At 49.9% G+C, this 17,090-nt stretch overlaps 1 protein-coding gene across 1 annotated transcript in view; it reads right to left on the bottom strand.

The window, feature by feature from the left end:
- Window positions 1-713: 713 nt before the first annotated feature.
- LOC131590197 (uncharacterized) overlaps window positions 714-17,090 on the bottom strand; it is a 236,029-nt gene continuing 219,652 nt past the window's right edge. Inside the window, exon 7 of the mRNA XM_058860117.1 lies at window positions 714-737. The gene's annotated coding sequence lies outside the window, so the exon portion shown is untranslated. The remainder of the gene's footprint in view (window positions 738-17,090) is intronic.

Consider the following 17,090-nt stretch of genomic DNA (forward strand, 5'->3'; position numbering starts at 1 on the left):
CTGGCCCCAGTCCTGAGCCCTGGGGACACCCCTGGATGTGGCTCCATTCCTCAGCTGCTCTGGGGGCCAGGGCTTGCATGAGACCCCAGCCCTGAGATGGGGGGCTTTAGGGACAAAGTCTGATGGATTGTCAGCCATCAAGGGACTTGGTTTTCAGATCTGTTCAGAGTGATTTAGGAGGTGCTCAGGATCAATAGCAACTGGAGATTGCTGATATCAATCAGTAAACAGGAGAACAAAACTAAGTAGGACAAAAAAAAAGCCCTTCACATTTTAAAATGATAGTATATTCTCTTTGAATACTCTTCTGAAATCTGTATAATTAACGATAGAAGAATTGAGGACTTAACATTAAATTATTCCCAGGGACTTGTCTTGTTAGAGCAATTTGAAATCTTAATGAGTTTTTGGGGCTGAATTCCTGGAATGAAGAGCTGAAGACTGAACAAGCCTCTGGAGAAGTAAAACTCATCAGGGAACCTCCCTCCAAGTTGCTGAGGATCCATCCTCAGCAGAGCAGGAATGAACAGATCCCAGGCTTTCCAGGCTGCTGAAGAGCTGTGAGCTCACGTGCAGTCCCAGGGGCTCCTTGGTGACATCCCAGGGCTCCTTCATCTTCCTAAGTGTCATGAGGTGACAGTCACAGGGCTCCAGGGTGACAACAGAGGTGTCTCCAAGCTGCCAAGTCTCCAATTTGTCACAGGCAGTGACAGGAGTCCAGTGGTGACATCCCTGTGCTGCTAAAGAACAGTGAGGTCACCGACACTGCCAGGGGCTCCAGGGTGACATCCCAGCAGTCCCTAGGCTGCCAAAGAGCCGGGATGTCACAGACACTGCCAGGGGCTCCAGGGTGACATCCCAGCAGTCCCCAGGCTGCCAAAGAGCCGGGATGTCACCGACACTGCCAGGGGCTCCTGTCATGGACACAGTGGGAGCTTCACGCAAAGGTTATTAGAGAAGCTCCTGTTGGGTCACCAGGTGCAGAAAGGACCCCCAACACCCCAATTACACCCCAAGATCCCCCAAGCCAGGACCCCCAGGATTTCTAAACTCCTTCTGTGAGAGGAGCCTGGAAGTGGCTGGATCAAGTCCCAGGCCCAGGATTTGTCAGAGATTTCTCTATAAAGGATTATAGAGGTGGAATTGAACCTTTGTACAACTTTGTCTCTCAAAATGAAGAACAGCAAAGCAGAAGTATTTATATACATATAGATAAGATTGATTAGGAATATGACTCGACAAAAAGGTCTTAATCAGAATTGTTTTCTCCACTGTATAGTGGCTATAACATCTATTTAACATAGTGCCCTAGGAAAGAAAAAACACTGAGATGAAGGAGGCCCTCAGGCTCCAGAGCTGGACAGAGCTGACCCAGGGGTTTGGACAGTTCCGAGCCTTCATTCCTGAAGACCCCTCCGTGATCACCAGAGTGAGCTGGGCATGCCCAGAGGGGTGTGGAGCTCATTACCATATGGGAGGAGCCAAAAAATGAATATGCATGAAGCACATTTTTCAATCCTATGCATATGGAATACCTTGGGGGATAAATAGAGAATGTACACCTTGTGACATTTGCACACGTCTTTGGAGGATCAATCCCCTGTGTGCCCGGGCGCCTGTCAATAATAAATAATCAAAGCTACTTTAAAACTACTGCAGTTTTAGAGTCTTTCCATGTGTCAGTTTTGGGGAGGCAGGCAGGAGTCCTCTCTATCCCCCTGTGGGAGCACACGGGGGATGGACTCCCCAAGGCGCGCCCCGGGATCTTCTCGGGGTACTCCTCAACTGGTGCGCTCACCGCAGGGATAGACGAGGAACCTGCTGCCCGTGGATCAAACGGTTTGTATTATAATCCAGCCTCGGGGGGTCTGGACTAAAGGGCTGCTGCTGAGCCGCAGGGAGACGTCCCTGCGCGTAGCCTCGTCCCTGCTGGGGTAAGGTGGGCTTGCAAGTGACCATGGGTCAGTGAGCGGTGCAGGGACCGCTTGGGCTGATTGCGCGGCCGGCAGGAGGGTACCGGCTGGGGCCGGCAAAGGGGGGTTCATTGACCAAAGGGATTGGCCACTGGCAATTCTGGGGGTGGCTGGAACGAACCCCTGTGTTAATGCTGCTATTTGGTGAAGTGAGTTATGTCCAGACTTTTGGTTGCGTGTGAGTGACTGAGACAGTGGCTGAGACCTGATTAGTACAATTAGAAGAGTAGTTTGTGATGTTAAGAGTGTAGTTTTGATTTTTTTCCTCTTCATTGTGTAATATTTTTAGTGGTCATTGTGTATTTTTGCAGAGCTTTTAGTGATTTGTGTGTATTTCTGTAGCAATACTGCTCTCTTGTGTCAAAAGTTATAATCCCAGCACACTGGTAACTTTCCTTCGCTTTCTGTGTTGGATATGCTGGTTGTTCAATCTTATTAGTCATAACAAGTAGTGCAAGGGCTGAAAGAATGCTACAAGCCTGGCAAGGCAAATGAAAGGACTACCTCTGCCCCAGAGGATTGGCCTGGACCCTTGGGAGTTTGTAAACCCGGGGCACCACTGGACAGACAGAGGGAACGAGCGGGTGTTATCAGAGAGAGTTTATCAAACTTCTGCTGGAAAGATCACAGCTTTGGATTGGGAACAGCCCTCTCCTAGAGATCTGGAAATCCCAGAAGGGACAGAAGGGATGCCAGGAATAGTGTGTATTTGTGCTATTGGGGTGTTTCACTCACAACAGGGACAACATTTTGCGTGGGTATTATTCCAGTGTAAGGTTTGTGCACCACGCTGGCACTGCTCTTCTGCCCAACAGCCGAGGGGGTGCCCGCAGTGTGAGCGAGGACAGGTTGGTCGTGAGCCTGAGATCTTAAAGCCTGTGTGTGGAAGGATCCATTTTGTGCCTCAGACTTGGGCTGTGCACAAAGAAGAGTGGGAAAAGACTGTGAGAAATTGTGAGAAAATATTTAGGTGGAAATGGGATAAGACAAGAAGGAAAGGATAATGAGGGCAGGACAGAGCAAAGAGGTACCGAGAGCCAGCCCTCTGGGATGTGTCTTAGCACATTGGAAAGAAATCACAAGCACTGGGGGCACTGAGAACAAAAAGAGTTCAATAAAATATTGTTCTCACTGGTGGCCGTTGGATCGCCTGGATGACGGTGCAAGGTGGCCCCCAGTAGCACAGCAGAGTACAACACCCTGCTGCAGTTCATGCTTTTCCTTAGACACCAGGGGAAGTGTGATGAGCTTTCGGGTTGTGTTATGTTTTTCTCCCTCTGGAATAACCCTGAATGGCAGAGGGACTGTGGGATCAAAGCTCCCTCTGATCCTTTGGTGTTGGCCCTTGAGAAAGAAAATCAGGCCAAGAAAGGGAAGCTCAAACGGTGCTGCTGGAGCTGCAGCCTCGGCCAGAGGTGCATCAGGCTGAGTAAGGCCTATCCAGCAGCAGCCCAGCAAGAACAGAACTGTACTAATTTAATCAGCCCTCCCTTTAGGAGGCAGGAGGAGGAAGAGGTGCACTTGGAAGCTCCATTTGCCCCTCTGCCCTCTCCAGACCTGGAAGCTCCATTTCCCCTCCACCTCCTCCCGACAGCTTTAAGGGGGCATCAGCCCCAACACCCCCAGGTAGCCCGATTGCATCCCGGAGCAGAAAGCAGGTACTACAGGCACCCTTGTGGGAAGCAATAGGAACAGAAGGGCCAATGGTAGTTAAGGAACTCTTTTCTCCTCTCGACACAGAGGCCAGAGAAAAGGTCACAAAGAATTATCAAAGTGACCCAGTAAACACTGCCAAATGTTTACAATATATAGTCAATCAACATAACCCAGATTGAAGTGACACACAATTGTTATTAGATGCATTAACCAAAACTGAGAAACAATTGGTTCTAAAACCAGCAGGGGACCTGGCAAAGGACCATTATAAAACTTTACAAATGGATGGAAAAGAATACTTTCCTCTACAGGGCCCACAATGGGATCCAAATCAGTCAAGTGCAAGGAGAAAGTCAGAAAGCTCCCAGGAGTGGAGAGTGAAGGGAGTGGAGAGGGCTGGACCTAAAACCATGAACTGGGCAGCCTTATATGCAATCAAACAAGGTCCCTTGGAATCTCCCTCGGAATTCCCAGATCCTCGGAAGGACGCGATGCACAGACACACACCACTGGAGCCGGGCTCTGAAGTAGGAATACAGCAGCTAGTTAATCTATTTCTGGAACAATCCACAGGGAACATGAGGTGTAAACTCCAAAAGCTTTGGGGGGCAGATGGGTGAAACTTAGAAGCCTTATTGGAAGAGGCATGGAGAGTTTTCAGCAATTGAGAAGAGGGATATAAGCAAGAAATGAAGAAGCTAGTAGCCGTGGTACAGGAGAAAGGAAAAGGGAAAGCAAAGCATGGACAAGGACCACCCAAACAAGGCCCGTCTCGACTGGGTAGAGACCAATGTGTGAACTGTGGAGAATTTGGCCACTGGAAAAATGAGTGTCCAAAGTGGAAGTGAGATGGCCAAAAGAAAGAAGGGAAAGGAGGGGTGGTTGCAGTCACACATCCACAAGAAGACTGAGGAGGACCCAGGGAGTCCACCCCAACAGACCCCCTGGTTATAAAAATGAAACTGGCAAAAAGAAAAGAAGTAGAATTTTTGGTTGATAGTGGAGGAACTTACTTGGTTTTAAATAAGGCCTTGAAATCTTTGAGTTTTGAGAATTATGTTATGGTCAAAGGGTGTGGTAGTTTAGCATTTATGGAAAGAAGTGGGAAACAGCCACAGAAGTGATTCCTCTGAGAGAGGCTGTGGGGAGTTCCTTCTGTGCTTGAGATCAAGCCAATAGCTGGCCAGTTCTGACAACTGACAGCATTCTGCAGCACTGCAAAGTAACTTCACCTTTGTGAATGGCACCTTTTAAAAAGCCAAGCCCAGGAACTGGTCTCTTTCTTTGCAGCCTTGAAAGGCAGCAGAGCTCTGGTGTGGCTGGCCCCACTCCCCCATGGCCTGTGCGGCCTGGGGGGGGCTGGGCCGGACCCCAGCTGCTCCCGGGGGGAGATGGAGACTGCGGGATCCCCCCCAGGCCAGGCCAGGCTCTGCTGCGGTGCTGGCTTTCCCGGGAAGCCCTCCGGGTCCCGTTCCAGCGGGATGACCAAAGCCCTTCCCAGGGGAGCCCCCGGCCCCCAGGCTGGGCCAGGCCACGGCTGATGACACTCGCCAACACCCCCCCTGCCCCCCGGCCCGCACAGACAGCTCCTGAGAGCTGGCACCAGCCACACCTGAAATCCCACACCACCACTGCCTGCCATGGCTTGGGCCAGATTTAACCCTTCCACTACACAGAGGAGACCTGCAGACTTTAATCCTCTCTCCAGCAAAAGAAAAGAACCAAGTGACACGTAAAAAGACAATGTGAAACATCAAGGTCAGTAAAAGAAGGAATCAAGGCTCAGATGGAAGGAGAATGAGGAGATGCTCTAATAAACTGAAATAGTCTTTTGGTAGGGCCATGGAGATGAATAATTATGTTCTGAAAAATAACTCCTTTAATTCATGAAAGAATATTGGGGGATGGAACTATTCAAGCTGTAGATCTGGGCAAAGGTATCCATTGATGAAGCCAAGCAGATGGTGGAGTAGCTGTGATCCCATGAGAGCTTGAACAGAGAGAGAGGGAGATGAGAGCTGATGAAGACCCTTTGCCCCCAGGGAGAGAAGAAGAAAACCTCTATTCTCAGAGATGAAGAGAACCTTTGCCTTTGAATAACTCATCCTTAAAATATACCCCTTAGCTCATGGCCCATGAACACACCTCTGAGTGGTGTGGAAATGGGAGGAGAGGGCAGAGTTTGTGCCCGGGTGACTGCCATTTGTAGAATGAAAATTGACGAGAAAACTGTTTCTTGTGGAGAACTCTCCATGGCATGACAAGAGAAAACTCCTCTCCCTGCACAGACTGATGAAAAGGCTATTGTATAGTTGGCACTGCTTTAACATCCCAGGTTTTGTCTCTGCGGTGTCAGTTGTGAAAGAAAAGGTTGGTAGGGGGAGGAAAGGTTTCTAAAGATTTTATGCTTGTTTCTTATTCTTGTAGTCCTGATCATAAAGTTTATTTATTCCTATTCAGTTTTAAGCCTGTTTTGCACTTCTCCTAATCCATATCTCACAGTAAGACAGAAGGAAGTACTCTGGTGATTTTAGCTGGAGCTAAAACCCACCACACTCAGCCAATCCTCACAGGACTTGTGCTCCAGACCCCTCACCAGCCTTGTTGCCCTTCTCTGGACATGCTCCAGCCCCTCCATGGCCTTCCTCAATTGGGGGCCCAGGACTGGACACAGCACTCGAGGTGTGGCCTCAGCAGTGCCCAGCACAGGGGAAGAATCCCTGCCCTGCTCCTGCTGGCCACACCATTCCTGATCCAGGGCAGGGGCCATTGGCCTTCTTGGCCACCTGGCCACACTGCTGGCTCATGTCCAGCCTGCTGTCCATCAGTGCCCCAGCTCCCTTTCTGCCTGGCCACTGTCCAGACACTCTGTCCCCAGCCTGGAGCACTGCAGGCCTTGTTGTGGCCAAAGTGCAGGAGCCGGCACTTGGTCTTGTTCAACCTCACCTTGTTGGCTTTGGGCCCTGGATCCAGCCTGTCCAGGTCCCTCTGCAGAGCCCTCCTGCCCTCCAGCACATCCACACTCCCACCCAGCTTGGTGTCAGAATGGTTCCATGAGGCCCTGGAGTGTCACAATGGTCTCCACGGTTCCATGACACTCCGTGGAGTCACAACAGATCCTTGGTTCTTTGGGCCCTGCAGTGTCACAGTGGATCCTTGGTCCTTCTGTTACTATGGGGTTAAATGTCTCTGAATAATGTTTCTGAAAATCATGTAGAATTAGGCCACAAGAATGTTTGGTATTAGGGATGGTCTAGCAAGCTGAAATGTTTACAGTAACAGGAACTGGTGCTTGGGGTCTCCAAGATACCCACCCAGAGATGAGATTTGTACATGTTTGTACAAGGATGAGCTAACCCTCAGGAAGCAATATTGATAAAGTTAATGAAGCAATATTAATGAAGCACTATTGATAAGGTTGTTCTAGTGATTACGCTACAGCTGAAATTCTAGAAATATGTGCACTTTGGACAAAGACAATGGAGCTAGATTTGGGTTGCTGATACCCCTAGTTTCCACACGCTTCAATAAAGCACCTGTATATAATCAATCTGTGATTATGTGTGTTCCTGAACGCTGACATTTTGGTGACCCCGATGGGACCCTGTGAGTGCTGCTGAGCGAGTTCATGACCCGATCACGCTCCAGCCGGCACCAAGGGATTCTCGGGGAGCCCATCCGGCCGTGACCGTCTCCTCTGCTCACAACGTCCCTCTGAGAGAGGTAAGGTGCTTTTCGGTCTGCTCTGGTGCCTGCCAATAAGACACAGCGAAATCTCCGCACGGTTGGGCTGGAGGAATTCCTGGTATTGCCCAGGCAAAAACTGTCCCCACCCTCCTTTCCTGCCCCCTTCCCCCCCTGGGCCCGGCCACTCTTTGTCCTTTATCAATCACCCATTAAATACCCACAGTTAGGTTGTCTCTGCAGCTAATGGGTAAAAATTCCACGGGGAGGCCAGAACAAAAAAAAGGACACCAAACCCCCAACAAGAACCAAGTCGGAACAAGAGAAAACTGCCTCTCTCTCATCAGTCTCAGTCCATGGGGGAAAAAGAAGCCAAGCACAAGTGTCCCATCAGGACAGAGGCTCAATCTCCAATCAAAGGGGACTTTGTTCCAGCTTTTCCCTTGGACCAGCGTGCAGCAAGCATACCTGGGCCTCATTCAGGTCTCTGTGTGGGCTGGCAGTCAGCTTCTGTTGGGAATTTAAAGCTTTTCCTCTACTTTCCACAGCAAATAACGGACCTCACCCAGCTGCACCAAACCCCAAATTTCACTCTAAAAATAACCATGTGCATTTTCCTCCATTCAAGCCCTGAAGAAAACAAACTTCACTTGCGGGAGCTGGCGGCACGGTGTCCTCCAAGACCGTTGATGAGCAGGACAATATTCCAGGGGAAGAGCGGCAAAGCCAAAGTTCACTGATGCTTAGGAAGCTTTGCAAAACCTTCCCACCTGTGCTGGTGTTGCACCCTCCTGAGCTCCTGGAGCCCTCCCTCAGCTCAGGCGCAGTTTGGACAGGAAGGGGATGGTTCAGTTTGTGCCATGTGGGGACAGGAGGAGGGAAGACTTTGCACACACTGTCACCAGGGCAGGGCTGTTTTCCTTTATGGTGCCACGCGGTAGCACGTAATCTTTGATTTCATGGGAGTGAGGGAGGTGCTGAAGGGCAACAATTCCCTGTGCTAAGGACATCTTCCACTCACACAGCAAGGCAAGGGAAGGGGAAAGTGCAATCTCTCTTTCCTGGAAGGTGTTCAGCTTTTAACAAACTAGTTTTGCTGAAGATGAGCCTAGGCAGTGGTGAGTGAGAGCATTTGATCAAACTCCCAGAGTATCCTCACATCTGTTTGGACACAATTTCTTTTTTTTTTTTTCATTGTGAATGCTTTCACCTGCCCTGCTGCCTCCTGCTTGGAGTTGTACGCGCAGCTGAGTCCCAGAGTTTTCTCAGCAGGCCTGTGCAGCGAGTTCTGAGCCAACGTGTGGCTCTGCTGCCATCCCAAATCTGCGCTTTCCTTGCCCAGCCTGAGCGCAAGTGGGGCATGTGCTGGGCGTGGCTGGAGATTTTCATCACCAAAATCCTCCAGCGTCATGGCATTTCCATCTGCCCATTGCTTTGGAGAGCACAAATCACAAACCACCCATCTCAGCTGATAAATGTCATTGTTTGAAGATTGCTGCAGCCGCACAGCTGAGCTACAAATACACATGAATCAATTGCAGTTGAAAAATGGCATTTATTACAAATTTCTACACCTGCGCTGACAATACACAACTATCAAAATCTCAATTAAGTTTAAAAAAAGTAATTTATTATATTAGCAAAACAGTGCCACGTAAAAATATACAAATACCAACTTCAGTTAGCAAAAACTTAATTTATTGCTAACCTCTACAAGTCACTATAGACAAAGATTAGTGAGGTGTTTAACAGCTTAATTTATTACAGATTACTACAGTTTTTACAACCCATATAGAAATATAAAAATATCAGTGTCTACTTCTAAATAACCCTGTACTAAGAATTCCATAGATAAAATTATACAACTATAGCTCTTCATACATGTTTAAATAGAACAAAATACATATATATATACATATATAACAATCTACAGATGCAAATAGAGATTAAATATTACATATTTCATGCAATATATAAAACAAAACTATTTGAAAATATACAAATGTCACAGTCCCAATCTAAATATCCATACAACTGCATAAGAACAAATCAGCCGCCCCATCTTCAAAGCTTCTCCCGCAGTCTTCTCGTCCCATGCAGAGCAGCTCTCCTGGACAGGGACAGCAGATGGGACATCTGGGAGGCAAAGGGAACAGCGAGTCAGTCCTGGGACCTTTCCCTTGGCAGCAGCTGCACTTCCAGCAGGGAAGCGAAAATCTCCGAGCCTCCCCAGGAGGGTTGGGAAGAACAAGCAGGCCGAGCGGGCCAGCGTGTGGCGAGCGCAGGCGCGGCGGGACTGTCCCGCATCTCCCGGCAGCCCGGCACAGCTCCCGGGCCCTGCCGGCACAGCTGCCTTGCCCAAGGACAGCCCCTGTGCCGGCCGGGGCAGCAGCGCTGAGCAGCCCCAGCACGGGCAGGGGCCGCTCCTGCCCGGCCGGGCAGCGCCCACGGACAAAGCCCACGCCACCCTCAGCCCTGCCCGGCCTCACCAGCCCTGGGGCCTCACCCAGGCTCTTGCGTGGCCCCAGCACATCCCTGCTCACTGCTCTTGCTCCAGGCCTTCAGCTTCTCCCTGCTGCCTCCTGGCAGTGTCTGCCTGTCCTCAAGCTCTTCAGCACAGCTGTGGTGGCAAAAGTGGAGGCTCTGGAATTGGTTGCAAGGCCTGGCAGAGCTGCAGTCCCTGAGCTCTGTGTGCTCCCTCCTGGCCCCCTCCATCCCCTCAGCCCCACCGTCCTCTCGGCAAACCCCCAGCCCCCTCTTCAGTTTCTTCGGCCTCTCCCAGGCCTCTCACCCCGCTCAGTCCCTTCTGAGCCGTTGTGTCCCCTCAGAGCCGGCACAGCCCTCAGCCCGTGCCTCTGTCACCTCAGTGCCACCATCGCCCTCTGCTCCCCCACAGCCCTCAGTGCCCCCAACACCTCAAGGTTTCCATTGTCCCTTCAGCATCAGCGCCTCCTCAGCCCCCTCAGTCTCACCGTCCTTCAGCAGCTCCTCACAGGACAGTGCCTGGGGCCACCGGCAGCTCCCACCGCTCCAGGGACAGCCAGGGCTGCAACTGCTGCTCCGCCTGGCCCGGCCCCAGCTCGGACCCAGCACAGGGGGACACAAGGGGCACAGCGGGAAAAACAAGAGATGAAAAAGGCAGCCAAGGGGGAAAGAGGCAAAAATGCAGCCTGGGCCTACACAGTTCAATCTATGCACCTATACATCCATATAGCTCTAACTAAAGAATTATGCACATTTAGAAATGGAACTGTGTGTGCATCTAAATGTTACTATCTACATATATAAATGCAAATTAGAAAATCTATAAATGAAACTATATACATGGAAATAAAATCCATAACTATACATACAAACTATACAGATGTATAAATAGATACACCTATAAATACACCTATACAACTCTATCAATCTATACATGTAACTATATAAATAAATCAAGATAAAATAAATAAATCAAGATAAAAAATTTCTAACTATATCTATAAACAGAGGGATGCCACCTGCCCGATGGTCACAGGCTCTCCCTCTGATCCTTCTTCCCACGCAGGGCAGCCCTTCGGGCAAGGTAGATCAGATGGATATCTGGGAAGGAAAGGCAACTCTCAGTCAATGCTGGCCTCCGTGTAGCTTTCCCTTTGCAAGTAAACTGTCCTGCTAGCAAAGGCTGTAAAAGATGGCCTGAAAGGCACACTCTCACTTGAGAATTTGAAGCCTGCTCTTTAAAGGGAACAGGGATCCTTCCAAGTTTTCCAGTCTTGTGAAGTTTTGAAGTACGCCAATCAATTCACAACACTCCCAGTGCAAATGGCACCCAGGAGAGCTTGAAACACAGACAGTCCCAGCTCCCACAAAGAAGCCCAGCCTTGTTCTTTCTCTGGGCTGACGCAGAGACGTCAGTCCTCACTGCAGTGGCTGAAGCTGAAGGCTGCTGGGAGCTGTGAACCAATTGGGACACGCAGCTTGGTGACACAACTGCCACCAGCTCAGCTTTATTCCCGGCTCTCTTGCCACAGCAGAGGACTCGGTGTCAGAGCCTCTGGAAAAGCATGGAGGGGCAGGGCTCGGGGAGCTTGTGCCAGTGCAGGATTGGAACTAAAGGCTCCAGGAAGCACCAACCCTGCTTGAGACAAGAACTCAACTCTTCTGATCTCCCTTCCTGTCAGAGGCAGGCTCCGAGCAGCTGTCTCCCATCTCTCTAAAGCAGGCTGGGCTCACTCCTTACCAAGCTCCTCGGGCTCCTGGCAAACGTTCACACAGCTCCCGCCAGCAGGCAAAGCTCCCTCTGCTGCAGCCTTGTTCACAGCTTCCCCTCCTGAAGAGCCACGGGCAACACTAGGATTGACCTGAAAAGAAAAACACAAAGAAAGAAACGCAAAGATCAACCAATAGATTCTGCAGGGATACAATCAGAGCCTGCCAGATTTCCTTCTGTGCACCAACAAATTGCTTTTGAAAACTGGTATATACGTGGGTGTTTGCAGAAGACAAAGGCTCATCGCACTTGGCAATAAGATATGGACAGTTCCAAAAAATCCCCCTCCCCACCTCCAGTCTGCCCTTCCTCAAGAATAAATCTACCCATGCAATGGGTCTGCATATTAAATGAAAGAAGAGAAATTCTTTGGCAAAGTTGTAGAAGAAGATGCAAAAAGGCCTGTGCCAATGCAGAAACTGAACACTCCAGGCCAGTCTGGGGAGAGACAAGACTAAAGAAAAAAGGGATTCCAAAGTCCAAGAGGGAATCTGTCAAACACAAGGACTAATGGGCCCTGATTGAACTGCTCTTCAACACAGGAGGAGCCCCTGGGCTTCAAGGAGTCCTTAACCATTTCATGTCCAGCACCAACCTTGTCCTTCTCACCAATCACACAAGTCATGGGGACTCAGAACCAAGACATCTGCCCCCTGAAGACTCCACGGCTCACACACTTCATCCCTTCTTCCTAACAAGGAGCTCTGGGCCCCAGAGGCCTCCAACAGACCAAAACACTGACTTCTCCAACACGCTCCAAGAGCTGTCAAGGCTGACAAGGCTGTTGAGCGTGGGGATGACACTCAAGCCATGGAGTGGGAGCTAAGGATGGAGTCCTGCTAGCTCCTGGCACAGGGATGTGCTCTTCCCACCACAGCCCTAAGCACAACAGTCTCCTGCAGGCTGCAGCTTTGCAGGGACTGTCTGGCAACACACATCTCTTCTTTCCACAAGGTGACTGTGCTCAGCCCCTCTCATCCCTGTCCAATGGAGTTACCTGAGCAGAGGGAGACCTTTCAGGCACAGATGGTGAAAGCATCTTTTCCAGTGTCTCCAGAACAAGGTCCAGATCCAGCGGTGGCAATTCCTCTTCCCCAGGAGTACTCCATACCCAGCTTGGGGCTCTCCATGCTGCATAACCAGCACTGCCAGCTGCAGCACTGGGGACTGAAGTGCCCGGGGCGGCTGCAAGAATCCAAAAACATCGGTGAGGCTCCAAAATGAGGCTTTGGGACGCAGAGCTTTATTGCTGCCTTGGATCAAACATCACAGGAAGCGCACAGCAACCTCAACTCCAGAAAGGTATTAAAACCTTCCCAGGGAATTGGAAGAGTGAGCTCTTCCCCTTCAAAAGTATTATCCTAATCAACGTGTACATAGATTAAAGTATGGCTTGTGAAACTGATCTAGACATGCACACAGACATAATCACCTTTAATCACAGCCTTTTGCATCTTCCCAGCAGCTTTGGCATTTGGCTGCTTGAGTTTCTCATCACAAGAGACCTCAGAAAGTGCATTCACCCAGGAAGAGGCCAGAGGTGCAGACACACACGCTAAACTTAAACTGCGAGTTTATTCTAAGGAGCAACCATGGAGGTGAGGCCATGGTCTGCAGCTGCAACTGTTCTGGGACTCCCAGCGTGCACTGAAATTTCATAGCATTATTTGTGGGAGACACTGTTGGAAATGGAAAATCTGCAGCCTTAGAAAAAGCCTGGATTGATGGAGTGATGAAAGTACACAGACATTAGGTAGAGTAATTCTAAACCTATGTTCTCACAGTTGCAAGTAAGAATATGCCTAGAGTAAGTAAGAAATTATATGAAGTAAAATAGTTGGAGGTATCAAGTGTAATAGTGTGATTTATAAAGTAAGTTAGAGATCTAGGAACTATAACACAAGTGTGTGTGAATACGTGACCTGTTAGCTTGTTGGTTAAAAGACAGAAGCAGTGTGGCAAAATCAAGTAAAGGTGATAAGAGCTTAATAAGTGAAAACAAACTTTGTGTCAACTGTCTACTGGACTAAAAAGTTATATATTGCCATGCGGAGAAGGAACTCGTAACTTCCTCGAGCTGTGGTTGACTTGTTGCCTGTAAATCTCACGCCTCGGGACTGATATCTTATTGGGCTACTTCAGCAATAAATCATCTCAAAGCACGGTGGTCCCATCCCTTGTATTTCATCTCAACAAAAGACAATCTGTAAACTCTGCAATATCCTATCAGAGTCCTAGTTTGGCTTCATCCAAAGAAAAATGGGAGTTCACCTGACACCGACCAGTTGTGGAGAAATGTTCTTTGCCTCGCCCTTTGACCTCTACACAGAGGCTGCCTGGAAAATGGCCAGAACATCCTCCAAATCTGCAGCAAGGACAGGAAAAGCAGACAGAGATTCTTTTGATATTCATGATCCTGCTTCCTAGTACCCTCGACACCTGATTCTGACAATCAAATGTACACATGACAGAGCACCGCAGCAAAATACTTCAGTCACTTTTTGTGCTCTTTCTGAAAAGCCAGGGGAGAAACACATTCCGTACCTGATGGGATGTTGGCTGGCAAGTGCTGCTCTGGAGAAGTGCAGCTGCTGCTCTCTGGAGAGGCCGCAGAAGTGCTTTGATGGTGCGCAGGAAATGCTGGAGTGATGAGCTGTGGCTGGACTTGAAATTTGTGTGTGCCTGGCTTGCCTGATGAAACCCCAAGTGCAGATGGAGCAAACATTTTCTTGGCACGTGCTGGGGAAACTTCACACCCTGGAGGATCTGGACTTGTCCTGGAAGGGCCTGCAGGTAGCTCTGAATCCTCAGGGGAGGCAGCACTGTGCTTCTGGCATGAAGGAGCTGTGCAGCAGTGAGGGAAGAAGAAAGGAAGCAAAGGGAAGGCTGGGTCACTACTGCTCCTCAGGTGTGTTTCCCTTGGCAGCAACTGTACTTGTCCCAAGGAAGACAGAAGCTCCCATCCTCCCAAGTAGGGGGAGAAGGAGAAAATTCCCTTCTCATGTTCTGAACCTTTGCAACAACCAATTCCTTGTCTACTGAGCTCTCCCGTACTTATTCATCTGTCTGGGAAAAGTGTCCCGCTGCCATTCCTCGACAGGAGGCAACTGCCAGAAACCCAGCTGCCAGCTCTTCTCCCTTCTGCTCCAAAGGCACACAAAAACTTTAGAATCACAGCCTTCCCTATCTCCCCAGCAGCTTTTAGATTTGGCTGCTTGAGTTTCTCATCACAGAAGGCCACAGAACGTGCATTCACCCAAGCAGAGCCCGGATCTTCAGGCACACACTGAGAAATTCAACTGTGAGTTTATTCTAAAAGCAAACTTGTAGGTGAGGCCATGTTCTGCAGCTGCAGCTGTTCTGAGGCACACAGAGTTCATTTCAATGGCACAGCCCGATTTGCAGGCCAGTCAGTCTGAAACATCTGCAATATCCTATCACCGTCCTAGTTGGACTTCATTCCAAGAAACAGGGGAGTTCACCTAACACTGACCACTTGTCTGTCGGGCAATATTTTTCACCCAGCCCTTGCACCTCAGCAGACAGGCTGTCTGGAAAATGCCCAGAACAACCTCCACATCTGCAGGAAGGACAGGAAGAGCAGAGAATACTTTGGCATTCACAGTCCCACTTCCTAGTACACTTAACACTGTTTTCTACGTGATTCTCACTTGAGATCTACTCATGACAGAGGACTCAGGGAAAACACTTGAAAGGCTCAGTTGCCAGGACCTATTGGAAAAGGAAGGGTAGAAACTCTTTCCCTACCTGATGGCTCGCAGGCTGGGCTGTGCTGCTGAGAAGATGAGCAGCTGTTGCTGTGTCCCAGGGCCCTGCAAGCAGCTTCAGGGTGGATTGGAGTGAGGTGAACCATGAGCTCAGGATGGCGTTTCAGGTCCAGGCGAACCAGTGGAACCGTGAGCTTGCGGAGATTAAATCTCTGGATGAGCTCTCTTGATGGTTCCACTGGTGAAGCCCCAACAAGTCCAGAGGTGGCACAGACTTTCTTGGCAGGTGCTGGGGACGCCTCACTCTCCTGAGCACCTGCACTTCTCTTGGAAGGGCCTGGAGGCAGCTCTGAATCCTCAGGTGAGGCAGCATCGCGCTTCTGGCGCAAGGGAGCTGTGCAGCAGGGAGAGAAGAAGAAAGGAAGCAAAGGGAAGGCTGGGTCACTACTGGTCCTCAGGTGTGTTTCCCTTGGCAGCAACTGTGCTTTTGTCAGGGAAGACAAAAGCTCACCTCCTCCCAAAACAGGGTGAGAAAGAAAAATATCACCACATGTCTTGGGGGGTTTGATGCCTATAGAACTTCAGTCAAACTTACAAGCTGCTTCTACAGGTTGAGTTATAAGATATCAATATAACCTGATAGATCTGTATCACCAGATACCAATAGAACCTGAATCATAACTTCATTTATTCTATTTATCTATTTAACCTGATATAGATGTCTTTCTATGCATTGTAGTGCCTAGTATATGGTTAACTGGTTGCTCAGAGCTGGAGACCCAGGAAAAAAAAATGAAAATCTCACCAGGTGGTCAGTTTCAGAGATAGGGAAGTATAGTACTAATGAAAAATTAGCAAACGTCAAGCCAATTAGCCACAAGAAATTAGATCGCTTAGGACCAGACAGACCAAGGAACACCGTAGCTGTGCATGCTCTGAAGACAAAGTTGAAAAGTTCAGATGCAAAGACGACTTTGGAAGCCTTCATCAAAGACCCCCAACGACCCCCAAATTGGGGAGGCGCAAGCACAGTGAAAAAGAACTATCTATAGCCATGAGATTATACTATGTAAATTAATTCCAGAGTGTATAATATACTGTGTCTATTAGTTCCATATGCTATAATGACATAGTAACACCAAGCATCAGTAACTAAATATAGCACAGCAATTGACAAAGGTGGATGAATTAGGAGGAGAAATCCTCCTCACCTCCAGCACTGAAATAAACAACTCTACACACACGGCTCTATGGGATTTTATTCCCTTTGCAACAACCAGCTCCCTGTCTACTGAGCTCTCCCCTATCCGTTCAACCCTTGGCAGGAGGCAGCTGCCAGAAACCCAAATGCAGCCCGGCACAGCTCCCGGGCCCAGAAGCTCGGGGCGGTCGCGGTGAAATCTGCTGTTTCTATAGTGCAGCCAGCCCCCAGCATCGCCCGGCACAGCCGCCACAGCCCGGGCCGGCACTTGGTGGAAGCCGCAGCGGCCGAAGTGGCACAGGAAGCTGCAGAACTTCAGAGCTGCGTGGCTCTGAAAGTGTGTGGGGCTGGCCCCTGGTCGCCGCCCAGGCTGAGCAGCTCCCGCTCGAAGAGGGAGCGGTCGATGAGCAGCCCCTGGGTCTCGACCAATACGCCCAAGCCCTCGGCTCACCCGCACTCCCGGAGACCGCCCCGAGCGTCCCAGGGCCGCCCAACGAGCAGCGCCAGCCACGGTGCAGGGCCGGGCCGGCTGCCGGCCGAGCGGGCCAGCGTGTGGCGAGCGCAGGCACGGCGGGACTGTCCCACAGCCCCCG

The sequence above is a fragment of the Poecile atricapillus genome, chromosome 32, assembly GCF_030490865.1.
Source record: "Poecile atricapillus isolate bPoeAtr1 chromosome 32, bPoeAtr1.hap1, whole genome shotgun sequence".
Classification (NCBI taxonomy): Eukaryota; Metazoa; Chordata; class Aves; order Passeriformes; family Paridae; genus Poecile; species Poecile atricapillus.